Below are 26419 nucleotides of genomic sequence, written 5' to 3' on the forward strand. Positions count from 1 at the left end.
CGAAGCCCCGGGTCTGGTAGGAAGGCTCTGCGCAGCCCCTTCAACACTGGCGCCTCCCGGGAGCCATGTCTCCCTCCCCAGCGTGTAACCACAGCAAATACAAAGCTCCAAACCCCCAACCAGAGCCTACTCTGCTGATGCCCACTCAACCTCTGCCTATATTGATTTTGCCTTCAGTTTAATAAAACCTGGCCTTTGCTCGCCTGGACCGAACCATGTGGTTCTGGGGCTCTGATGCGCCCCAAAGAAGGGAATGGGTCCTATCCTGAGGTTGGTACCACCCTTTTGGCGGCTTTTTGGGGAGGATCTAATGGAAAATTGCTTCTTTCTCCCTAAGCCCACCCAGCCCCCCTGCCCTTTCTCCACCCAGAGACATCCTTCAAGCACCTATGACAAGCTTAAAGTAATAATAATTAGCACTTTAGAGTTCTTTAGTGATAGCTGGCCTTCAAGGCAACATTGTAAAGTAGGTGGAGTTACCCCGGCCCCATTTTACCAATGAGTAAACTGAGGCTCAGCTTAACTGGGCCAACTCAGAGAGGGCTTCCCTCACCCTGTCCTCCTCTCCCAGGCTCTTCCTACTATGAGCGCTCACGGCTTGCAGTCCTCCATTTGTACGTTTACTTCTTTACTATCTGTCCTTGGGCTCCATGAAGGCAGGTACAGTGCTCAGCGCCCACACTTGTGGAATGCCTAGACGTGGCTGGGAGACAACAAGCAGATATGGAACAATCAAAACTCCGCCTGTCCTGGACCACCCACCTACAAGTCCATCTCCTGGAGGGCCAGGCAGCTGGCGGGCCTGCAGGAGTCAGGAAGCTGCAAGAAGCCATCAATGCAGGGTCATTGTCTTGTGCCCTTCTGAATCTTTCATTTGGAGGCGGACAGTGAAGGAAGGGGGCTGAAGTGGCCCATCTTGCAGCAGAGGGCAACCCCTAAAAACAGTTTAGAACACCTGGGTTCCCAGGCAAGAGGATGAGCAGGAGCCCAGTGCCCCTTAACCCAGTTAGAGCACCTGGGTTCTGAGACAAGAGGCTGAGCGGGAACCCAGTGCCCCTTCATTGCCCATCTCCACATTCCCCTTCTCAGCTTCCCATGTTTTCTTTGCTCTGTTAAAAATAAATGAAGACACAGAATCGGGGGAAATATTTGCAAATCATGTATCTAATAAGGGTCTAGTGTCCACAGTATATAAAGAACTCTTACAATTCAAAAATAACAAGGCAAATAAGCCAATTTAAAAACAGGCAAGGTGTCTGAGTAGATATTTCTCCAAAGACAATCTACAAGTGGCCAATAAGCACATGAAAAGATGCTCTCAACCTCACTAATCTTTAGGGAACTGTAAATCAAGACCGCAACACAACCTCACACTCACAAGGAAGGCTATAATAAAAAAGATGGACAAAAGTACCTATACATAGAGGGTTTTGGAAAGAGAAGAACACTAGGCTGCACTGTTCAAAGACCACGGCCACATCTGGCATCTGTCGTAGTTAGGGTAGGGGTAGGGAGCTGGGAGAGGATAGGGTAGAAATGACCCAGTTGAGGGCAGAGGCAGCAGAAAACTCCCACCCTTGTCTGAATTGCTCTCTAAAAATAGACTGCAATAAATGGAGCCAAAAGAATTCCCCCAGCCCAGCTGTTGGAGCACTCTGGACACAAGCTTTGACAGCCTCACCATCCGGATTGTCCAAGAATTTCAGGCACTTCTCCAGGCCCAGGGCCCTGCCGCCCAGCAGGATGGTCTTGGGGACATTGTCTCGGCTGGGATTTAGAAGGGGATTGAATTTCCCTGTTAGCATTTGGAATACCAGATGATGGACTCTCTGGAAACCAAATGCATCTTGATTCTCTTGTTTTACCTTTCTGCAAAGTGTGCCTCTTGCTCCTGCTCTGCTAACTGCCTTGCAGATTAATAATTTAGGGAACTGTGAGCAGAAGCAAGAAAAGTTCCAGCCTAGAGATGCAGAGAAGGCCAATTTTTCTGTAGAAATGACCAGACTGGTCAGAATCCCTGCATGTACCATTAGGACAAATTGCTTAGCTTTCTGAATCTCAGTTTCTGCAACTGTAAAGAGTGGCTCAGCGGCCACCTCTACCCCAGCTAATTCACCTTGCTGTTTAATTTAATTTAGCAAGCATTAATTAGTACTTACTCTGAGGCCTCAGTGGGGAAACACTGCTGTGACAAGTATTCCTCAGTATGGTGTCATGACAGTGGAGGAAAGAGCCTGTAATTCTGCCCCAGGAGAGGCTCTAATGGGGGGACATTTTGGGTTGGACCTTGAGGGATGAATAGGGTCCCATGTATGGGGTCAAAGGATGCAAAAATCATGGAAATGTTTAGTTCCACTGTATCAACCCAGGTTTTAGTCCTGAGCTGCTTGCCTTGGCCCATTTCACATGCTACAACCCGACTTTATCTCTATGCTACACGGCTTCTGACAGCCTCCAGTCTTTCCACAGCCTCCCTGCTTTCCTCCAGCCGGATATGTGGCACTCTCCCAAAGCCCAGCCTTTGCAGCCCCTCTCTCCAAGTTGTCAGGATCAAGCCCAGCCTCTCTGCACAGCCAGCCTCATGGCCTGTGTAGCCTGGTTCATCTCTCCAGCCCTTACCTCTCCTCCTGCCCACTCTATGCCTGCCACACCTCCAGCAATACTAAGCTTCTTTCAGTTCCCCACACTCCCCACTGTGCCTGGCTCATAGCTAGGACCTTGGTTTTCAGCTTCCTATGTCACTGCTCCCAGAAAGACACCCATGACCAGCCCCTAGTACAAGTGAAAAACTCCTCTTACATGGCATCAGGTTACACCGCACCTGCTCGCTTATACCAGTGAGCTGTATTCCAACTGCCAGGGCTGGTTCTATGTCCTTCCCTGCAGCAGCCCCTGTGCCGACAGTGGAGCCTGGTGCACAGAAGGTCTTCAACAGCTGAATACACCAAAGGTTGGTAAACCATGGCCTGAGAGCCAAGTCCAGCCTGCTGCCTGTTTTTTAAAAATAAAGGTTTATTGGAACACAGCCACGCTCATCCACTTATGTATTGTCAATGGCTTCTTCGGGACTATGATGATGAAGTTAAACAGTTACAACAGAGACACATGACCTGCAAAACAAACAATATTATGCAGCCCTTCTCTGAAATAAATGAAGCTCTCCTGAGGAAGTCTTACATTGGCTCCAACTACCCTGGCAAACCCCCTGCGTGTTCAGCCAGACACCCCGTGCAAGAGCAGAATCCAAACATCATGGGGGAAGACAGTGACTGAAATGATAGGGCTGGGCCAGATGATCCTCAGACAAGATGGCCACAAGATGGGGTGCACTGTTGAGAATGAATCCTACAGCGCCGCCTGCCCGTGTGCACATAGACACATAGAGGCATGCCCAAGGATATTAATTATTTGAAAAAGCAGAACTCAGGGGAGGTAACATGCAATGCCTCTCAATGTGGACTGGTTAAGTAAATTGTATTACACCCATCAATGGAGTCCCATGTTAAAAAGATGGCAGCAGCATCCTGCATACTTATAGGAAAAGATCTGAGACATAACACTGTGATAGAAAGTCCAGAAAAACGTGAAGTGTACTTATAAAAGAATCTACAGAACACTAGTATGCTTATATAAGATTGTATAATCATAGATTACTTCTTAAAAGAGACCCAAGAGACAGGTACCAGTGCTTGCCTCTGGGAAGGGAAACTGAGAGGTTCCAGAAATTCATGGAGAAGGCCTCTGTCCACTAGGCTTCAGATCTAGGTGGGACAGGGGTGGGGAGGAGAATGAAGAACTTTTCACTCTATGAACACTTAGAGTTTTCAAAATTTTAGGCCGGGCATGGTGGCTCGCGCCTGTAATCCCAACACTTTGGGAGGCTGAGGTAGGTGGATCACTTGAGGTCAGGAGTTCAAGACTAGCCTGGCCAACATGGTGAAACCCTGTCTCTACAAAAATGTAAAAATTAGCCAGGCATGGTGGCAGGTGCCTGTAGTCCCAGCTACTCGGGAGGCTGAGGCAGGAGAACTGCTTGAACCCGGGAGGCAAAGGTCGCAGTGAGCTGAGATTGTCCCATTGCACTCCAGCCTGGGAGACAGAGCGAGCCTCTGTAACCTCCCCTGCCAAAAAAGAATTTTTAAACAAGTGTTTGTTACTTTTAAAAAAGCTAGTTATGGGCCAGGTGTGGTGGCTCACCCAAAGTCAGGAGTTCAAGACCAGCCTGGCCAACATGGTGAAACCCCGTCTCTACTAAAAATTCAAAAATTAGCCAGGCGTGGTGGTGGGTGCCTGTAATCCTAGCTACTCGTGAGGCTGAGGCAAGAGAATCGCTTGAACACGGGAGGTGGAGGTTGCGGTGAACTGAGATCATGCCACTGTACTCCAGCCTTGACAACAGGGTGAGACTCCATCTCATAAAAAAAAAAAAAAAAAAAGACCAGTTATGGATTGGACTGGAACCAATACAATTTGTGTGTGTGTGTGCCAGTGAAGCCTGGGCAACATGTCGAAATCCCATCTCTACAAAAACACAGAAAAATTAGCTAGGCATGGTGGCATGTGCCTGTAGTCGCAGCTACTCAGGAGGCTGAGGTGGATCACCTGAGCATAGGAAAGTCAAGGATGTGGTGAGCGGTGATTGTGCCACTGCATTCCTGCCTGGATGACAGACTGAGATCCTGTCGCAAAAAAAAAAAAAAAAAAAAAAGCGCCAGTGAAATCAGGAAATCAAGGGACTGAAGGTCTTCTGACATCTTCTAGGAGGCTCTGAAGTCCACCACAGCTAGTCCACAAAGACCCCAAATGCTTGATGGTACTTAAGCCACCTCTTGGGCTACTCCAGGTTCCTCATCTTTCAAGCAGGTTGTGTCTTACTGACAACCATAAAAATCAGTAAGAGTTGTGCTGTAGCACATTTTGAGCTTCCACTCACTGTCTGTTAACCACTGCTATGTTACCATTCATCTTACGAAATGAGCATTCCCCATCACAGCTAGCATGCTGGGTCTGCGAGGGAGCTCTGTGGCCGCCACTCAGCCCCAAATCCTCATGTTACAGACAGGGAAACTGAGGTCCAGAGAGGTGGAGGGATGTGCCCCAGATAAACACTGACACTGACCCGAGGCTTCATGTCACACTGGCGACCACAATACGGCACCCAGCCTGGACAATATAGCACCCAGCCTGGACAATACAGCACCCACCTGGACAATACAGCACCCAGCCTGGCTGGGCGAGTTTTAAGACCACACCATTCTCATCCAAATATGGAACAGAACCTATTCCTATGACTGTTAGATGCAGTAAAAAGCCAGAGACAGCTGCATGGAACACAGCACTCTGTAGAGTGGCACCTCAGGGAAGCCAGTCCGTCCCCCAGAACAGAAATGTTTCCAGATAAATAAAGCTGTTCTTATCAAGTGCCAAATTATCTTTAAAATTCCAACCATTTTCCACAGAAACCACTTGTGAATTTGGGACGTGCCGTATCTTACTAAACAAAGTAAATGGAACAAACTAGGGATCGCTGGAGGTGGTGTAGGGTTGTCCACCCTGACCTAGGTCTGTGGCCCGGGTTTCCTGCGTGATACTGAACTGCTCAGGCACCACCTGTATTGTAATCCAGCTCCTGCCTGTCTTTCCAGCCTCATTCCCAGCTGTGATCCCTACAACACAGCCACTCCCAGAATGCACCCTGCACTTCCCGGCCCCAGTGCCTTTGTTTATCCTGTTCCTACTTCCTGGGTTGTTGCTCCATCTGATTGGCAATGTCTTATTCAATCTTCAAAGCCCAGTTCAAATGTCTCTTTCTCTTTAAGGCCTCCCCTAATCCCTCTACCCTCAGGCAGAGCAATAACCCCTTACTTAAGACTGTGGGCACCTCGAAGGTAAGGACCATTGCTCTCCATGCACCTTCCCAGTGGTGGGGCCCAGACACTGCCACTGTCCTGTGTAACTGGCCTGGTTCCAGACAGCTACCATAGCCCTAGGGGAATTCATCCCAACCACAATGGTATTTGGGTTGGCCAAGACCCCAACTATGACTAAGATTAAAGCAGCCTTACCCCGCTTACCTTGATGTGATTATTAGGCATTGCATGCCTATATCAAAATATGTCCTGTGACCCATAAATATATACACCTACTGTGCACCCACAAAAATCAAAAATTAAATAAACAAAGTGGCCTTAATGATAAAGTCTGAAGGAGCCACCAAGACCCAGTGCTGCCCACCCATTGTTCAGATGAGGCAGCTGAGGCTCACAGAAGCAGGGAGCACTTCCCCAAGTCACACTGGGATACATCCAAGAACTGGTTATCTGGCTTCCTTTCCCCAGCTCCTTCTGCACTGCTAAGACCTAACACCCGTGTGGTTTGAGGTGTCAGGAGGCTCTGTTTTCTTGTGGTCTTTAGATGAATAAAAATTAGATGCAGCTGTTATGGTGCCATTAGTTGACAAATGGACTCACACAGGCTGAGGATGCATGGGAAAGACCCTGAGGGAGGGGCTGCAATAAAGAACCACACGGCTAGGATACAGCGTCCCATGCAAGGAGAAACAAAACCCAGCATGGGTACAGGTGGCTCTGCCAGGGCTCTGAGGAGCCTGGCACACGATGGGTGCTTGGTGGTTGGTGAGGGTTTTCTTTAGCACACAAAACAGCCAGGAATGGTCACCTCCTCCAAGAAGCCCTCCAAGCCTGGATCCCCAGAGCACTCCATGATTCTAGGTCCTCAGTGACCAGTGCAATCCCTGCCACACAGGGAATGCTGGTCTGTTGTAAACATGAAAGAAAGTGGTGAGAATATGCTTGTCACATCCCTCATCAGTCTGGCTGCTCCTGTGGGCACACCCCGTCCCTCCTGGTCCCCCTGCAGAGCCCAGCTAGCCCAGTCTAGCTCACCAGCTAGACTGCCTGTCCCAAATCCAGGGGCAGGGCCTGCAGAGAACAGTCCTATGGTATCCGAAGGGCAGCTACTTGAGTTATGGGTCTCTATTCGAGTGGAAGGGAAATGACCATTTGCCAGCTTTCCTGCAGGATTCAAGGGGCAAGACAACTTCAGGAGGAAATTCCACTGAGCTGCTGCCTCCATTGGTAGAGGACTCTTCCCTAAACTCCCCCCATCACACTGCCATCACCCTTCTCATTCAGGTGCCTGCCAGCCCCCGCCGACAATCAAAAATACCCCCACTTCAGCCCTTCATACTCATTCCTCCTTCCCCGGTAGGTGGCACAGGGAGCCACAGCAGCACCCTCAGGGAGTGAGGACACTTATGCTAGGTGGCTTGGACCCCTGGAGCACAGCTCCTGGAACAGGGCTCCAGGCCCCTGCAGGTGTTGCCTCTGAGCTCTCTGTGCCCCAGATGGAAGAGGCAGGCCTGTGGGCAGCAGGCCCAGCAGATATCCCAGCCCCGCCATGTGACCTCACACAGTTACTATGCTTCCCAGGGCCTCAGCATCTTCAGCCTCAAAGTGGGGATGGTGCCACCTTCCTTGCAGGCTCAGTGTGAAGCTTGGCAATGACACCCATGACTGCCTAGCCAGGGCTGGGTACACAGCAGCCCTTCAGAGCCTGCAAGTTCCTCCCCTTGCTTCACTGTGGCCCTGGCACCTTGCACAGTGGCTAAAGTGCAAGAGGAGCCAAGGTGTGCTGAGTGAATAAGCGCCCTTTCCAGCCATAGGCTGCGTCCCACATAGGGATGCTCATGACTTATGGAGGCTCCATGTTCTGGAGCGTGATCTTGAATCTTGGGCAAGTGGTTTGGTCTTCCTAAGCCTCCTTTCCCAACTCTCTGCCTCTTCTTGCCTCTTCCTGCAGCCTCCTCTCACAGGGCACACAGTCTGGGTCAGGCACTTTACAGAAGCGCCCACACTTAATCCTCAACAACCTTCCATTTTACAGATACACAGACTCAGAGAGGTTGAATAACTTATGTAAGGCCACACAGCTAGTGCCTGGCTGAATCAGGGATTTGAGCCCAGATCCATTTGGTCTCCAAACCAGGAACTTAACCATGAAGCTCCACAGTCCCTCTTCCCCCATATCCAAGGTTCTTATTGAATGCAGGTTCTGTGCTAAATGCAGGACAGGTCATCTCATTTAAGGTTCACAATGGAACTCTAAGGTAGGGACTATTCTATCTGCCCATCCAGAAAAAGAAACCAAGGCTCAGAAAGGTTAAGGAATTTGTTTAAGGGCAAACAGCTAATGAGGGATGAGAACCCAGGACTGAGTCCCAAGTTCATTCTTACAACACTATTCCATTTGACCTTCAAGGCCCAGGAGGAAGACCTCTGTGGGGAGAAAGTCTCCGTCTTGGCTGATATGTGAGTAACCAAAGCAACCTTGGCATCTGCCCCCCAAGGGCCTGCAGAGGCAGACTCCTGCACCAGCTCCCTTCTTGGCTATACAGCCTTGGGTGTCACTTCTCTGAGCCTCAGTTTCCTTTTCTGTGAAACGGAACTGAAAAATAATCCATGTCTCTGAGGTTGCCGAAAAGAATTCAGTGAGCCATCTGGTGCTGGGCCTCAGCGGTGCTCTGCTTACACCCAGCCTGCTCCCTGAACCCCACTCCCAGACTGTATACCACTCCCCGCTCCCTTTGCTGCACTCTCCTCCTGGGGTCTGCCCTGGCCCTCTGGAAGGGAGTGACGCTGGGGAAAAGCAGGAGGGGGCAGCAGTGGCCGCCCCAGGAGGGACTCTGCCAGCCCTGCTGAGTGTGCCCTGCTGAGTGTACCCCACAAGTCCAGGTGGGGTCACAGCAGGGGAGCAGTCCTTGCCTTTTCCCCACCTTTTCCCCGGCTGCCTGTGCCTCGCCATTCCTCACTCAAGAAAGCACATCCTCCGGTGGAGCCAACACTTACAGGGCCCCTTGCAGATCCCCTGGGAGCCTGGGACCAGGGCAGAATTGGGTTCTGCAGCTTCTAAGCCCCGCCCTCAGGTCTAGAGTCTGGGAGAGAGACAGACCTCATACGTGAAGAGCTCTAAGACAATATACATATGCTCTGTCACTTCTTCCTTGGGACCTTCCTGAACCTTCATCCACATTCTCTCTGTCTCATCGATTCGCTTTAAAGCCCATCTCACAGTCCATCATTATCTGGCTTAATCACTTGTGTACCCACTGTCACTTCCACCAGAATGTAGCTCTGCAACTTTGTTCATTTGCCATTGTATCCCCTGCCTCTAGATGGTGCCTGGTCTATAGCAGGTGCTCAATAAATGTCTGCTGGACAGGCAAATCATGTTGATCCAGATTCACTCTGGTTCAGGGACCACCCACAGGGCTAAGGCAGGTCTCCTTCCCTCTCTCCATGCTCATCCTTGTCTCAATCTCAGCAATGCCCTGAACCCCACCCCTCTTTATACCATACAGAGATTCGGGAAGGGCAGGAAATGGTTTCTCAAAATCACTTGATTCTCATCTCTAGTGTGCTAGGGGAGCCCAGTATTTAAAGGAACCCACCAGCTAAAGATTTTATTTAAAAGGAGGTGTCAAGCTGGGCACGGCGACTCACGCCTGTAATCCTGGCACTTTGAGAGGCTGAGGCAGGCAGATTGCTTGAGCCAGGAGTTAGAGACTAGCCTGGGCAACATGGCGAAATCTCATCTCTACTAAAAATATAAAAATTAGCCAGGTGTGGTGGCACATGCCTGTGGTCCCATCTACTAGGGAGGTTGACATGGGAGGATCACCGGAGCCCAGGAGTTTAAGGCTGCAGTGAGCCATGATTGCACCACTGCACTCCAGCCTGGGCAACAGTGCAAAATCCTGTCTCAAGGGGAAGGAAAAAAGCGCCATCCCTTTGGCAAAATGAATGGCCATCCTTGATATACTTGGGTTTCTTTCCTGGTAGCTTTACCAAAACTGGGGCTTATCTGCATATGAAAATGGGTGGAGAAACTGAGGGAATCTAGAAAAAAATATAAACAGAAAGCTGCAACGGCTTGCCCTCCTTCAGAACATCTCACCTGAATGTCACTAGCTTAGACACTGTGGCAGGGCCGGGGCTGCACTCCTGGTAGCTGTTGGGGAGACAGTCTGCTGCCTTTTACGTGGTGAGTTCACACCAAAGAACAGCTCCCAAGGGAGTGCAGGGCCTCTGCTGTAATGAATAGATACGTTCATTTATAATAAGTGCTGGGGTCACCTGTTTTGTAAATGGATGCCATTAATTGCTCCTAAATCAACAGTGTCTCCTAAGTGAGTTAAACGTTCCCCTTTGCAGTCTTCTTTATGCTACTGATTTTTTTTTTTTTTTTTTTTTTTTTTTATTGAGACGGAGTCTCGCTCTGTTGCCCAGGCTGGAGTGCAGTGGCCAGATCTCAGCTCACTGCAAGCTCCGCCTCCCGGGTTCCCGCCATTCTCCTGCCTCAGCCTCCCGAGTAGCTGGGACTACAGGCACCCGCCACCTCGCCCGGCTAGTTTTTTGTATTTTTTAGTAGAGACGGGGTTTCACCGGGTTAGCCAGGATGGTCTCGATCTCCCGACCTCGTGATCCACCCGTCTCGGCCTCCCAAAGTGCTGGAATTACAGGCTTGAGCCACCGCGCCCGGCCTATGCTACTGATTTAAACACCTTCTTTTGTCCCAGTGGAAGAAAGACCTGACCCAACTCCACTGATTCAGAATTAATGGAGGCAGGACATGTGAGACGTGTGATTCACTGTTTGAATACATCTGTCACTGAGAATGTGTGCATTCCTGAATGTGCTCAACAACTTCCCAGCATACCTTTCCACCTACTATGTGTTAGGCACTAGGCATCTCAGAGGCTGCAGATGTGGGCCCTACCCTCAGGAAACTCAGTTGGATATGGGAAGTGAAAATAATTCACAATTGGCGTCAGCCACATTCCTGCATGAGTTCATGTAATCCTGACAGCAATTCTACAAGGTGCAGATTGTTTTCTGATTTATCACAGATGCCTTGAAGCCTAGAGAAGGTAAGTAATTTGCCCTAAGACACACAGCCCATATGTGATGAAGCTGGGATTAGAGCCCAGTAGGCCGACACTCAGCCTGTGTTTCTTGCACTCCAACAGTTGTCCTCAAAGTGGGGTCCTAGAAACAGCAGCAGCAGCAGCCTCAGCTGGGAATGCAAATTCTCACCCTCCAGATGATTGTAATACCGGCTCCAGTTTAAGAATCTTTGCACGGGGCCAGGCATGGTGGCTGACGCCTGTAATCCTAGCACTTTGGGAGGCTGAGGTGGGCGGATCACATGGTCAGGAGTTCGAGACAAGCCTGGCCAATATGGTGAAACTCCATCTCTACTGAAAAAATAAAAAACTACAAAAATTAGCCAGGCGTGGGGTGGCGCCTGTAATCCCAGCTACTTGGGAGGCTGAGGCAGGAGAATTGCTTGAACCCAGGAGGTGGAGGTTGCAGTAAGCAGAGATTGCACCACTGCACTCCAGCCTGGGCAATAGAGTGAGACTCGGTCTCAAAAAAAAAAAAAAAAATTTTTTTTGCATGACAGGAAGCCACTAAATGCAGTAATAGGAGCAACCTGGTAGAGAGGCAGGAATGACTGCTACCTGGTGGAGTAGTCATTCAGGGAAGGCTTCCTGTAGGAGTTGATGCCTCTCTTGGGATCTGTGGTATGAATGGGAATTCACCGGGTGGCCCAGCAGGAGAAAGGCATTGCGGGTACATGAAGTGGCAAGGGCAAAGGCTTGGTGAACTTGGGAAAATATTCCTGTAGTTCTGCATCTACGTGGGGCATGAAGTGTGGGGACAGGTGCGCTGTGAGGCATGAGGCCAGTGGACTGAGCAAAAGCTTCATCCTGTGAGGGTGTAAGCAGGAGTGGGAGTGACCTGGGTTTAGTTTCCCAACAACCACATAGCACCTGTATACATACCAATTACTTAACACTCTTCATTCTATCAAGGAAACTTTGTATCTGGTCCATAAGTGCAAAGCCAGCCTCACTAAGCGTAAATTGAATTCTCCCATGAAAATAAATCAACAAAAACAAAACGCTGTTATAAACTCCTGCTTTGATCCTGTTATCAGCCCCATCCCTGAGGCTTGCTGTGTCTTGTTTAGAACAGAGATTAGCAAGCACAGAGAATCCACATGACAGGAGGCCGCCAATAAAACAGAAGCATGCTTTTTTACATCCTGATAGGGACTGAGATACAGACGTAGCGCTGCATGAAAAAGGTAAGCTGAAGAATGCTGGATTTGGGTTACAGAAAAGGTGGACATGCGCACGCATGCACGTACGCACACACGCTCTAAGGTGTCTCTGGACAGCGGTTGTCTCTGGGGAGGGGAACGAGATGTGGAAGGGCGTGACGCACGGCTCACTGTGTACCCTTCTGTATGTTTAACTGCTGAACCATGTGACTGTATTACTCCCTATATCATCAATACATCGTATTAAGCCTTTGTGGATGATAAAGAGACGTTAAAGGTCTGTCAGCATGCTGACCCTCCTGTCTGATGTCATCAGAAGGGCGGAAAGAGCACTGGAAGGAGAACTCTCTCCTGTGTTCCAGGTGGTATGCTCCGTGTCACCGAGAGCTGAGCCTGTGCCTCACCTGGAATTGTTTCGCGGCCTGGATCTCATACTTCCTGAAACCCTGCTTGGTGGGTAACAAGGATCTAAGAATCCATTTTGCACAACAAGAAACAGCATAGGCAAGCGAAAAATGATTTCCCAGCTACCTGAGGTGTGGGAAGTCAGCCTGGTGCCAAGGGCATGCAGTGGGGGCCGCCACATCCTGTTCCACTCTTCCTGGGAACAAGACGTGGCTGCTGCCCCACTGTGTGCCTCCTGAGCTGTGCAGAGAGAAGGAGAAGCACTTGGGCCCAGGAGCACCTTCTGCACAGGGCAGGTGTAAGGGGCTGTACCCATGTTATTTTCTGTAATACTCCCACCACCCTTTCAAGTGGGCCCTCTTAGTCCACAGGAAACAGAGGCACAGAAAGGTTAAATGACTGACCTCCAGGCCACTCAGCTGGTGGTGACAGAGCTGGGAATCCAACCTGTGTGCCATGCACTGGACAAAGTCTAGGAGCCCCTGAGCCAAGTCAGCCTTTGGCTGGTGTGAGAACCTGACCCCACGAACTAAAAGTGTTCAGCCTTGAGACCCAGACAGACCACTCCAGGCTCCTGGAGTTGATCCACGATGAGCATCCCTCATGCAACACAATCCACAGACAATTGTCTCTCTAGCAATTTCCATAAATAACTGTAATTTATGGGTTAATAGCAAAGATATCAAGGTTTGGAACCTCCTGGAGTGTTAGGAACATGATTTGTAACTACAAACACACAACAATTTGTTCAACATGCCAGCTACATCTTCAGTAATTACTACCCTGGTTAAGGATAATTCCACATTCAATGCCCTGCCATGCACGGGGAGGGGAGGTCAGGAAGGAGAGGCTGGGATGGGACCTTGGCTGTGTTCTGCTGTGTTCCTCACTTCCTCGAGGCCCTTTCCTCTTCCTAAGAGCCCTCCTGTTCTCTCCCATTTTGGGCCTCGCCTGGTCCTCCAGGCATTTGGACCTGGTGAGCCTCTCACTGTCCAGCCCTGCCTGCAGGGACCCAAGTAGGGCTGCATGGATGCTCCTTCCTGGGAGGGGCACTGGGAGCACCTTGACAACCATGGCTGTCTTAGCCGATCCTGCCTCTCTCCCTCAGGAGGCACCCTGCTCCATTACACTCCTTCCCTCTGCACTTCAGTGAGAGGAGCCAATCAATTCCCCCTTCCGCTAAGCAGTGTTCAGGTGAGTTTCTGTCAACTGCAACCCAAGTGTCCTGAGAGATCGATGCAGGATGGAGGCTTGCCTCATCTGATGGATGAACAAGGCCCCACAGTACCCACTCTAAGGGCAGCGGAGGGGTGAGGCTTGGCGGGGTCCTGCTTAGGGGGAGTGGGAGCCAGGGTTTGATTCCTGGCTCTGCCACTTCCTAGCTGTGTTGCTTTGGGCAAATCACAGAAACTCTGAACTTCAAATTCCTTCCCTATAGATGAGGATAATAATATCTACCGCATAGGGTTGAGTCACCGATAAAGTTAGCTATATGAGGTGTCAGACTGTGTGTATGGTATTGCCACATTTGTGTTTAAAAATGGGGGGATAATGTATATTTCTAGACATTTGCTTATGTATACGTGAAACTGTCTGGAATCGGACACAAGAAACTAATAACACGAGACATCTCTGGGGAGGAGAACCGGCTGCTGGGAGACTAGTGGTTTCATCACAATTCCCCCATTCCCTTCCACTCCCCAAGTAGAAACAACAGGGGGATCTTTTCACCATATACCCTTTTGTATCTTTTGAAATGTAAATAAACATGTTAGAAATATACACAAAGCTAGAACGAAAAATTACCATTAAAATTATTCTTTATCATAGAGAATTGTGAAGTATGATTGTAGAATTAGCTGTGAAATCTCTCTCTCATACATACATGCTAATGCCAGGCTGACAAAGGACACCCGGAAGAGCTAGCTGTGGAGGACCTGCCTCCCACTGCCTGTCCCCTCTGCAGCAGCTTGGTGAGCCTCAAGCCCGCCATGGGGGTGGGAGCCGGGTGAAACCAGCCTACATCCTCTGCCCCATCTGCACCCTGAGCACTTGCCTCCTGGCATCTCACAAGGGGCCACTGCTGCCTGTTCCATAGATGGGGACACTGAGACCCCAGGTCACAGGCTGCAACTGGAGGTCCCTAGACAGCTCTGGCCCCAGATGGGTTATGTGTGACCTGAGCTGCATTTGGGGCTTCTTGTGAAAGCTGGATGCACTGCTGCATGGGGCCCACATGAGTTCCTCCCTGTTCACCTGGGACTGGTGCTGAGTCACCATGGTGCCCTGTTAGCAGGTTAAGCACTGTTCTGCCAAAATCCCCCTCATTCTCTTTTGCCCCCCGTATTGGAACCCACCATCAGTTGTTCTTTAGCATTTTATCAAACACACTTAAAAAAAATACAGGCCGGTGGTTCTCCAGCTTTTTGGTGTCAGGCTCCCCACTCTCGACTGAGGATCCCAAAATTGTTCATGGGTGTGATATCTATTGCCATTTACCATATTAAAAAATTAAAATTGGCCGGGCGCGGTGGCTCAAGCCTGTAATCCCAGCACTTTGGGAGGCCGAGACGGGTGGATCACAAGGTCAGGAGATCGAGACCATCCTGGCTAACACGGTGAAACCCCGTCTCTACTAAAAAATACAAAAAACTAGCCGGGCGAGGTGGCAGGCGCCTGTAGTCCCAGCTACTTGGGAGGCTGAGGCAGGAGAATGGCGTAAACCCGGGAGGCGGAGCTTGCAGTGAGCTGAGATCCAGCCACTGCACTCCAGCCCGGGCGACAGAGCAAGACTCCGTCTCAAAAAAAAAAAAAAAAATTAAAATTAAGACATCACCAACCTTGAGACATCTTTATAGCAAAAGGCTCAGTCTATCTGCCAATATGTCAGGTAGCCTCTAGAATATTCTACAGCACACTTGTGCAAGAATGATGGTGATAAGGCAAACAACAGCTTGTTGTTGTTGTTATTTAAATGGTTTGAACTCCCTGGACCACACTTTGAGAAACATTGCCATTAAAGAAAAAAATGTTCTTAGCCACAACCAATGCCAGCACCCATGCCATTTGCCTGGCCCCTGTGGGTCTAAGCCCTCTTCTAGAAAGAAAGAGAGAGGAACACGCTCTGGGTCCTATAGGCAGAACTGACTGGGGGGTCCCCTTTCTAGTCCTGGTGGCTGAGGCTGCATGACCCTGCTCAGCACCACAGCTTGCAGCCCCTAGTACTGACAGGAAAGAGCTGCCTGCCTGCGGTGGGGCTGTTGTTGGTCACTTCAGGGGACCTGAACAAAACAGCATCAGCACCCATGTGCTGTGTGCCTGCCATGTGCCAGGCACTGGAGAACACCAAGGCTGTTTGAGAAATCACTAGTCCAAACATTCCCAGCTTGCAAGAGACAGTGGCAAGGTGCTGGCCCAGGTACCCCTGTTCTGAGGCTGCAGAGGGAGGCCCTGGCCATGCTAACCAATCTTCAGCAAGGTGCAGTTGTCTGCCCTCTCTGGGTGCCTGTGTGTCGGATGGAGGGTGAGGAGTGCTAAGGCTCACTGGGGGCTCCTGTAGGCCTTCCCCACTGTAACTTACTTGCACCCGCCTCTCCTATGAGACAGGGACTTTATGGCCGGCATTCCACTGGCCGCAGCTGCATAACCCAGACCTGAACTCGGGTGCTCCAGCTCCAGCATCTAAGGCCCATCCTCGGCAAAGGAGGGTTTCACCCAACCTTCCCCAGTTTGGGCACGGTGGCAAATTTAGATCAGATTAAAAAGACAGTTCAGGGCACAGCTGGTAGAGCAGTCCTCGGAGGGGATGAAAGGTGGCATGGTGACAACTGCAGTCTGAGTGCCAGTTTGGGAGTGGGTGAGGAGCGGGGGAAGCATGGCTCACTCCTGGCCTGACCAAAGCGATCCTCAGCCCCACCTCTCACTGGGTTGATCCTGGCAGGTCCAGCCCACCCACCACCTGTCACCCTGCTGGAGAACTGCAGCCTGGCCTTCCCAGCCCCGAGACAGAGTGGCCAGGATGAAGTGATGCCCCAGCTTTGAGCAGGGTGCCCAGAGGGGTGATGAGCCAACCCCTGGAGCCCACTCAGCCCCCATTCCACCTTCTTGGCTCAGCTCCTTCAGGGACGCCTGGGCTGACCTCACAGGCCCGGCTGGGCAATTCCTCCCAGCACCTGGGTGATGCTGTTCAGGGGACAATTTCCCTTTCCCTCTCCTCTCTGGACAGCTCCATGAGGATAAGAATAAGGTTGTCTGACATACCCCACTTATGCCCAGCTCCAGCATGGCGCCTGGCACAACTACCTGCTGGAGAAATATTTGTGGATGAAATGAATATGCCCAGCTCATGTGTGTCCCTGTCCGCAAATTCACGTCTTTAAAAATAAAGCACCCACCTTCAAGGGGGAAGGCACAGAGATAAGGGCCTTTCATACTTCATTCTGAGGGATAGTAACATGGTAAACTGATGGTCTGCACAGAGCTGTCCTGACCCAAGGTATAGAGAGCCAGAAAAAACTGGAACTGAGATGGGGAGCCAGGCCTTCTCTAAGTCAGGCCATCCTGTAGCCCACAAGGTCAGGCCCATGGTCCAGTTCTCTCTGAAATTCACCAGGCTGAGTCTAACTCAAGCCACTCACATGGATCGGGAAAGGTGTTTGGAGTTTCCTTTCCCCTAGGGTTACCAGCAGAGTTCCTGGAGGGAGATTCTAGACAACTGAGCACAGAAGGACCACAGGGAGATAGGGAGGAGACCCCATGCCTTTGCTAGTGAGCATCCTCAAGTCTAGTTTCACCATCCACATGTAGGGCCCCTGTGTAAATTTGTAAAAGGCGCCCTCTTCTGGTGGATACAGCCCCAAAGGACCATGGCTTAGCTAGCAAGAGTGCTGCTGTTCCTCTGCTAACTGTCCTCGTGCAGAGCACAATCTGAACATCTGTACATTTGGGAGTGCCTGGAGTTCTACCAAACAGGGTGACAGTGACTCTGTGTACCTGCCACCCTCCCAAGGCCAACAGTAAATGCTGCTCCTCCTTTCAGGGGGCTGGGAGGCCTAAGGGCCATGCATGCACAACCTGTAGCCACATGGAACCATCTGCTGCCTTCCTGGGGAAAGATAAAGCCCCACCCCTCAGCCCCCTACGAGATTTACTTGAACAAAGACAAGTCGCTTACAGGTCCAGAAGTCACAAGATCAAGAGAGAACATGTTAGCTAGACTTAGCACTGCCTTCAGCTGCCTCCCAGTGCACTATTAAAACTTTTAAAGCAATTACATTTGTAAGTAGTTAAATTTTTCAGGAAATCAAGACCCCATCCCCACATCACAGGCCTTAGCCCAAGTGGGCTAAGTGAGGTATGGCTTGTTTCGGTCTTCAAGGGGGCATACCCTCGGCCCTCTCACTGAGGCTGCCACACACGCTGGGCTCCCACACTGAGTCAGGAGCCCAGAGAAGGCCAGGGCTGGCTCAAGGTCACCCAATGGCCAGCTGGCAGCCAGGCTGGGCCTGAGTCAGGTCCCCAGGCCCCGCCCTTGCTCTAGACCCAGATCTGCTGCAGCCTGGGGGTGGGGGAGCTGGTCTCCAACTTGGGCCTTCACTGGGCACAGAGACACCGTTCTTTACTGCTCAACAATCCCCCCACCACCACCGTTTGCTCTGTGCCAGGCTGCAGCCTTCCTTAAGTCCTGCTGACAAGGAAAATCTGGTGCCAGCACCCACAAATATGTGTGACTTCTGGAGGGAGGCAGCAGCCTGGGTTCCCCAGCCCAGAGTGGGTGGATTTAAAGGACGGGTGGCAGGGGGTTCACTAGATAGGGGGTCACCAAACTGCCCAAATATGTCTGGGGTGGAGGGTGATAAACGTTTATATGTTTCTGACCAGATACCCGAAAAATGCTTTCCATGTTTGTTCTGGGAGGGGGTGGGGCACATACGTAGTCTCCACTGCATATTCTTTTATAATGTTTAACATTTTCATCATGGGCCTGTATTTCCTAAGCAAATATTAAATTCATAGATTTAAACCCATACATAAATGGCCCAGGCAGAAAAGCAAGAGACAGGAGCTCAGAATTTCAGAAGATGAAGGGACCCCAGACATTGACCTTCTCTGTAAACATGAAAGCTAGGGTTGACTGAGTGCCCATGGGCTTTGCCTGTTGGCCCATGTTTTTTTTTGTTTTTTTTTCTTTTGAGACGGAGTCTCACTCTGTCGCCCAGGCTGGAGTGAGTTGGTACGATCTTGGCTCACTGCAAGCTCTGCCTCCTGGGTTCACGTCATTCTCCCACCTCAACCTCCCGAGTAGCTGGGACTACAGGTGCCCACCATCACGCCTGGCTAATTTTTTAAATTTTTAGTAGAGGTGGGGTTTCACCATTCACAGGATGGTCTCGATCTCCTGACCTCATGATCCACCCGCCTTGGCCTCCCAAAGTGCTGCGATTGCAGGTGTGAGCCACTGTGCCTGGCCATTGTTGGGCCATGTTTTTAAAGCCCTTCTTTACCATCTCATTTCAGCCTGAGTGACCTGAGGAGGGAAATGCTATTACTGACATCTTCCATGCTACAAACGAGGAAATGAAGCAAGGTCGCCATAGACTGGACCACCGAGTCCAAGTCATACCCACCAGCCAAGGCTGACGGCATGCAACAGGGAGGGCTACGTCACAGGTTGGGCTGGGACCTGAGGCTCTGGATCCTGCTCTTTGTCCTGACTTTTCCCCCAGAGGCCTAGAGTTCCCTGGAGCCCCAGGTAGCGGCAGCCCTGTGGCAGAGGGAATGTACCTCGTCAGACAACTGAGAGCTCCCAGACAACAACTGAGAGTTCCCCGGGGGCCAGGAGCAGAGCCTGCAGCTTCCTCGGGGTCACACAGGCAGACTACTGAGATGCAGGTGGCCATCCTCAGCCCCTCTGTGACCCTCAGTTTCCTTATCTATGAAACAGGTGAATCTTCCCTACCTTGGAAGGCAGGAGTAATGATGGCCCTGGATGAGGTATCTGACACACAGAGGTGCTCAGCACGCACTCATTCCCTTCCTTCTCCCCTGCCTGGTGAACCCGAGAGTGGGAGGTCCGTCCTCTCCTGGCTGTGTCCTGCCAGGCACCAGGGTCTAGGGGGCGCGCTAACGGCTGGCAGTGACCCTCCCACCCAGGGGCACATACTAGGCACTGAAGAGGACGAGGAGCTGGGACGGGAACCGGGCGGGCAGGGTGCCAGTGCACATATGTGAGCTCATGTGTGCTCCCCACAGGAGACCGAGACCCGGTAGGGGCTTGCTGTGGGCTGTGGCATCTCCCAGATCTCAGCTGCCCCAACAGACCAAGATAGAAGGAGCTTGGGAGGAGACATTTTACTTTCCAGCTAGAGACACTAATAGTGGGGCTGGTCCATCCCACCCTTCCCTTACCTTAGTCCAGTGCTGTGGGTGGACAAACAGCTGCAGCCTGGCCGGCTTCTCAGGCCTCCTCTGCTGCCCACACAGATGAGCTCCCTCAGCCCTCCCCAGCTGGTGCTGCGGCCAGTGCGGGTCATAAACCCTGAGCCCCTGCTTAATCCGCCAGCTCCCGAGTCAGCGCCAGCCAGACACGTGACACTGCAGCCTCACGGACCTGTTTGGCAGGAGCAGCAGCTGGTCCCGATGGAGGTGGGGAGGGCTGTCTGCCTCGCCCTCCGGCCGTCCCTACCACCTCCCAGCCCACAGCCTGCAGTTGGGCCCCTGCCAGCCTTGTAGTGAGAGGTATGGTACGTGCTGGGGGCAGTGCAGGTAGGGAAAAGAACACAGTTCTCACCAAATGGTGCCGGGCCACCTGGGAATGGGTATATGTGTGCACATGGGGCCATGCATATGCACACATGTATGTGTGTCAGAGAAAGAGAGACCATAGATGAAAATCTATTCCAGGAGGATTAAAGACCTAATGTGAAAGGTGAATAAGGAGAATCTTCATGACTACAGGGTAGGAATGAGTTTCTCAAAACACGAAAAATGTTAATAAAGTGAGAAAGTTGACAACTTGAATTAAGAACTCTGAAATTGAGAAGTTTATCCCAAGACCCCGTAAAGAGTGAAAAAGGCAGGCTGGAGGGAGGGAGAAGATATCTACAATGTGGATTAACTGACAAAGGATTAGAATCTGGAGCACCCAAAGAACTCTCCAAATCATAAAGAAATAAAAACACAGCCCAAGATGGGTGAAAGGCATGAACAGGCACTCCACCAATGATGAAATCCAAACAGCCAAAGGACAAACAAAAGACCCCCAACCTCATCAGGGAGATACAAATTCAAACCACAGCAAGAAACCATTACCCACCCACCAGGTGAGTGAAAACGACAAAGACTGACAATGCCCAGGGCGGGGTTGGGGCAAGGCCGTGTGCTTGCTTTACAGCCAGTATGTGCCCCAGAGACAGCTCATGCCATGTGTGCTGGGACACAGGTTCAAGAGCAACAGCCCCAAACTGAAAACAACCCATGTGGTCCATCACAGTAGACTGCATAAATAAGCTGTGGCCTGTCAATACAATGAAATACTATTTAAAAGGACAGCCGGGCACAGTGGCTCACACCTGTAATCCCAGTGCTTTGGGAGGCCGAGGCAGGCGGATCACTTGAGGTCAGGAGTTTGAGACTAGCTTGGTCAACACGGCAAAACCCCATCTCTACTAAAAATACAAAAAATTAGCTGGGTGTGGTGGTGAGCTACTGGGGAAGCTGAGGCAGGATAATTACTTGAACCTGGGAAGCGGAAGTTGCTGTGAGCTGAGATTGTGCCTCTGAACTCCAGCCTGGCGACAGAGCGAGACTCTATCTCAAAAAAATAAAAATAAAAATAAAAGAAAAAGAAAAGAATGAACAACAACTCATAGCATAGGTGAATCTCATAGATGCAACTTCGAGCAAAAGGAGCCAGACCTGAACAAATATCCACAGCCTATTTATATTCAGCCAAAAAATAATAAAAACAAAATTATATTGTAAAAAGCTGTTCTATAAGTGGTACAACAGGAAGGGCAAGAGGGATGTTATTAGCACAAAGTCAGGATGACGACAATCTCTGAGGAGTAGACTGGGGAGGGGCATGTGGTGGCTTTGGGCAATGCTCAGTCTCTTGACCCAAGCAGTGGTCACACTCATATTCTTCCTTATTTTTCTTTAAGCTATGCATGTTTGTCCTTGCACCTTTCTCTGTGACAGGTGACCACATTTAAAACAGAAAGGTACATGTGATAAGGGTGGGGAAAGGCACAAACCCCAAGCTGTGACTGCAGAGCCACCAGGCAGCGGCATCTGAGCTGGAAGGGCTCATCTTGCTCTCTTACTTCACAGACAAGAACTGACGATCAGAGACAGGAAGGAACTTGCCCAATGTTGCAAAGCAAGTTAGAAGCCAGCAGGGCCAAGACTAGAATCTAGGTTTGGCAAAGCCCAAACCAAGGCTCTCCTCTCTGGTCTCTTTGGAAGAGTTCTTCCATTGCAAATCACATTTAACACCAACTGGAGCAGATGGGTTGATTTTAGCATTTAGCACTGCAAAATTATTCTGTTGGCTTACGTATTGTGGGTCTCTTGCCACTAGAATAAAAGCTCCCGGAGGGCATGGTTTTTGGTCTCTTTTGCTCCAGTGGTAACCCCAGTACCAAAAGCAAAATCTGGCACACAGTAGGTGCTCCATAAATATTTGCTGAATGAGTAAATGAATGGAGCTGATGCTTCTATTTGCACTTTGAGATCCCAGAAATCCCTGGTGGCTTCTGTGATATCCCAAAGGAGAAAACAAAAAACAACTGTATGATACTGATACACTTTCACAGAATTATCTTCATAACTGCCTTAGGAGGTGGGTACCATCATCACCCCATTTGAACAAGGAGAAAACAGGAAGGCCTAGTGACTTGTCCAAGGTCATGCACAAAGCTAGGAAGTTGACAGCTGGGATGTGAACCCAGCCCAGCTGTCTTCAAGCACCCCTAGGATCACTGAACTGGAAGCACAGAAAGGCTGAACCCCATCCATGACTCTGAAGCCCCCAAAAGGCTGGCTGGCCCTGGACCACTCCATACACCTAAGCTTACCAGGAACTGTGGAATTTAGGCCCTCTTGTCCTCACCCGCCCTCAACCCTCCTGAGTGCTGGTTCTGACTTCTAAAGTGTTTTCCAGTCTCTTCCAAACTCTCAGCCCCCAGTAAGGAAGTGGGTAGGGATTAGGTCCCCCATGATAAAGATGGGGAAGCTTTGGCTCAGGGAGGGGAAGGGACTTGTCCAGAGTAATAAAGAGTCTGGCTCTCTGACCTAAAGGCCTCCTAAGTTGGAATGACAGACAGAGACCCCAGCTGCTGTTCAAGGATTAGCCATAAGACACTCAATTTTCTTCCTGGTTCCCTTTATACCAAACCCTCAGGCCACTTGGATGAGCCCCAAACCTGGTCCTAGTTCAGCATCTGGCTGAGCTGAATAATGAAATGTTCCCATAATATTCCTTGGCACTTGGCTTTATTAAAACACATTGGCACTTTTAGCATTGTTACAAACCTGTATTACTATCCTGATAGCTTTCCACTAAGTCCTCGGATCATTGAAAAAACAAAAAATAAATCGTTGGCTCTGGGAGTCTCAGAGCTAAAATGGTCCTTCAGGGTATATCAGCTAACTGAAATTTGTGAATCCTCCACCTGGCCTCACTCTGCACACCTTCGGTGAGGGGAACTCACTGCCTTCTAAGGCAGCCTGTTCCTTGTTTGGATTCAGCTCAGTCTCAGTCAGGTACAACAAGAACTTGTATCAGCCCCCGGCACTAGGGATGAAGTAGTGCCTCAGGCCCCACTCTGCCCTCAGGGAGTTCACAGTCTGGAAGAAGAAATTGTGTAAGCACAACCGGATAAGGCTTGACGCAGGCCAGGGTTACCTTCTAAAGATACAGCAAGTAAGGCCTAAGCTGTGTGTACAGAGGTCATTAGCCCCCACAGCCAGCTTTCTGTGCTGTCACACACAGCACGCAGAGATTTATTTGGGTCAGCTTGGACTCTGTGCACTTGAGCCTGAAGCCCTTCCCAGAGGAATGCCACCCTGAGGGTGTCTGGGTACACAGACTGGTAAACTGCTGGGGCTCTGGGGCAACCGAGCAATGCTGAAAGGACAATCGACAGGGTGCTGCATCCTACATCATTCCAGCTGGCCTGTGGGATTGACACTGTTTTAATATTATGCTTTGAGAACCATCATACAAGGGAATGATGGGTTTGTGGTTTTGCAGATGAAATGGGAAATACATGTGAAAGCCCCTGTGATCGAGTCCAGCATGGAGTAGATGCTTAGAAAAAAACACTCACTGGGTTTGCTGCAATCCTGCTGGATTAGAAAGCCATATACACAGTTCTGAGTCACAGTTCTCTAAGTCACTGAGAATTTAGCAGCCTGCTTCCTGCTTTTCCAAGCTGACGCTTGCTTTGATGGCCCCACTGAATAGCCCCCGAGGCAGGCGGTGAGAGGGAGTCTGGAAGACTGGTGTATGACCAGGGGTCTAAAGTCAGTCCCTACCTGCACCCCGCTTTACACCGCCCTTCTGTTCAGTGATAATGGTATCCCCGCAGGCAAGATTCAGGGACTCAGGGCAGGCTTTGCCAAAGAGGTATCAGGGATGAGGATGATGGAGGATGAATGGAGTTTGCCAGGTGGCAGGGGTGGGGTGTTCATTCCCGCAGGAGCCAAGGCAGGGCAAGGCGGGGCCCAGTAGAAAGGTAGGGGGCTCCAGAAAATGCTGCTCCCACAAGCAGGTTTGCATCTCACTGCATGGTGGTAATGAATGCTGGTCTGAGCTACGGCGGTGCGTGGAACCCCAGTCCACAAGGACCTCATCAACAGAATGGGCTTTTGCCAGCCTCTTGCACTCGAGAAACACTTCCTAATAGGAATGAGCAGCCCCCCACTCCCCACCCACCTAATTATGAGGGGCAGGGGGAGTGATGAGGGCTCTGGCCAACTCTCCCACCAGAGGCCAGATTCAGACTCCCTGACCAGCACAAAGGCAGCTCCAGCTTGCACAGCCCAGAGGTGGGCAGTTTCCTACAAGAACAAAGGATGGCTGTGTTCTTGACTGGGGACACTTAGGTGCTTAGGTCCACCCCCTATACCAATGGCTGAAACTGTGTGCAGGAAAGCTGGGGACACAAATGGTCCCAGTTCTTCTGGCGTGGTCTCGGCACTCCCCTCTGGACAATGGGGAAGGGAGCATGACTAAAACCAAGGGTGGTGGTGTGGGGACAGCAGGCATGGGACAGGCAGGGCAGGGCAGGTTGGTCAGCGCAGTGGCTGGAAGGGCGAGCTGCCATGGCCCTTTAAGCAGCCTTGAAAGAGTGGCAACTCCAGTCACAAGACCCAAGATTACCTAATGTTTGCAAACCGTGCAGGAGACAGTCCCCTGCAGAGGTGAGCACAGGCCCCCTCCCTTGTCCCTTCACTGCAGAGACCTCTGAGGGGACACCGAGTCCTCCGAGCATTCCCCAGGAAGCAGCTCTCTCAGGATGACTGGGTTGCTGGAGAGCTGGGGACAGAGCCCCTTGGCTCTGAATATGCTGTGTGACCTTGGACATGTCCCTGCCTCTCTCTGGCCTCAGTTCTCCATCTCTAACACAGTGGGGTGGCTCCGGGATTCTCCCTCCAGCACTGATGCTTAATGGCTGGGCTGTGGGCATTGTGGCCACCCCAAGTTACCTCTTAGTTTATCTTTTCCTGTGGGGGGTGGGGGGTGGGAGGAGGTGGCACGGCTAAGGCAGTTTCTCTTCTTTACCCTTAAACCTGGCTTCTGAGCTCTAATCGCACATGGCTTCAGCAGCCTGGCCATCTTGCCAACTGTAATGAGGAGCTCGGCACCATACTGGGAACAGGGGAGGGTGACCAGAAAGCCAATTCCCGTGTCACCTTAATTCAGAGTTGTTCAGAGGGGGCTGTACAGGCCAGTGTGTCTAGTGGAGCCTGACTACAAAATGGAACAGTGGCTCATCAAAGCGCACAACCAGACCCCTGCTCCCAGTCCAGGACAGGTCCCTCCCACCACAGATCACCGGGCATGCTCAGAGCAACACTCACAAAGCTGACCAGGCAGAGCCGACTGCTGTCCTTGTGAGCCTCATCTCCTGGACAGGGCCAGGGGGAGGGGACACACACTGTCACCTTTCTGCTCCCTTTACTCCAGGAACAGATCAGCTGTGACAGTTGAGAGCTTGGCAATTTAAAGTGACAACTGCCTGACAGAAACATGGGAGGGGAAGTTCCCCAGGACTCTTAGAGATGGGGAGAAACTTGACTCACCTCTGCCAACCCATCCTGCCCGCTTAGAGCCCAAGGGCAGCTGGTTTTGTAGCGGCAGGTAAGGGGGGGTGTCCCACACTCTAAGACCCTGGCCCAGGAGTGTCCCATCCTCAGCTGGCAGGTGGAACAGGTTTCCAACAACAACCCCCATTACACCTCATCCCCCTGCTGCCTCCTGCCCCCTATAGGTCAGGGTCCAGAGGTCGCCAAGGCTGTTCTGGTCCCCAAGACTGCTCCCTAAGCCAACTCTCCTGGGGGTCTGACCAGGAAAGCTCCCTCCACCCCAAGACTAAGAACCAGTCTCTTCCCCACGTGGTAATGGCAGGAGGGGCTGCCCAAGGTCACATGGGGTTGGGAGACAGGGACAGGGCCAGGTTGGACCCAGCCCTCCAGCCCTGCCAAAGCTTCTCCCTCCCTCCCAAAGCGCGTCCTTGTGGCTCCCAGCGAATTCCTGAGATGCCTCAACCTCCCGCCCGCGGCTCGGGACCCTGGACGCGGTGGCGGGATTTCTCCGCCCGGAGGCAGCAGCGGTGGTGGGGGCGGGGTGGGGGTGGGGAAG

The 26419-nt window shown here is 51.1% G+C and overlaps 1 protein-coding gene across 1 annotated transcript in view; it reads right to left on the reverse strand.

Annotated features, from left to right (window-relative positions):
- Positions 1-26419, reverse strand: part of IQSEC1 (IQ motif and Sec7 domain 1) — a 183674-nt gene that overhangs the window by 71803 nt on the left and 85452 nt on the right. The gene's annotated exons all lie outside the window — the stretch shown is intronic.

This window comes from Colobus angolensis, unplaced genomic scaffold, assembly GCF_000951035.1.
Source record: "Colobus angolensis palliatus isolate OR3802 unplaced genomic scaffold, Cang.pa_1.0 Scaffold31, whole genome shotgun sequence".
Classification (NCBI taxonomy): domain Eukaryota; kingdom Metazoa; phylum Chordata; class Mammalia; order Primates; family Cercopithecidae; genus Colobus; species Colobus angolensis.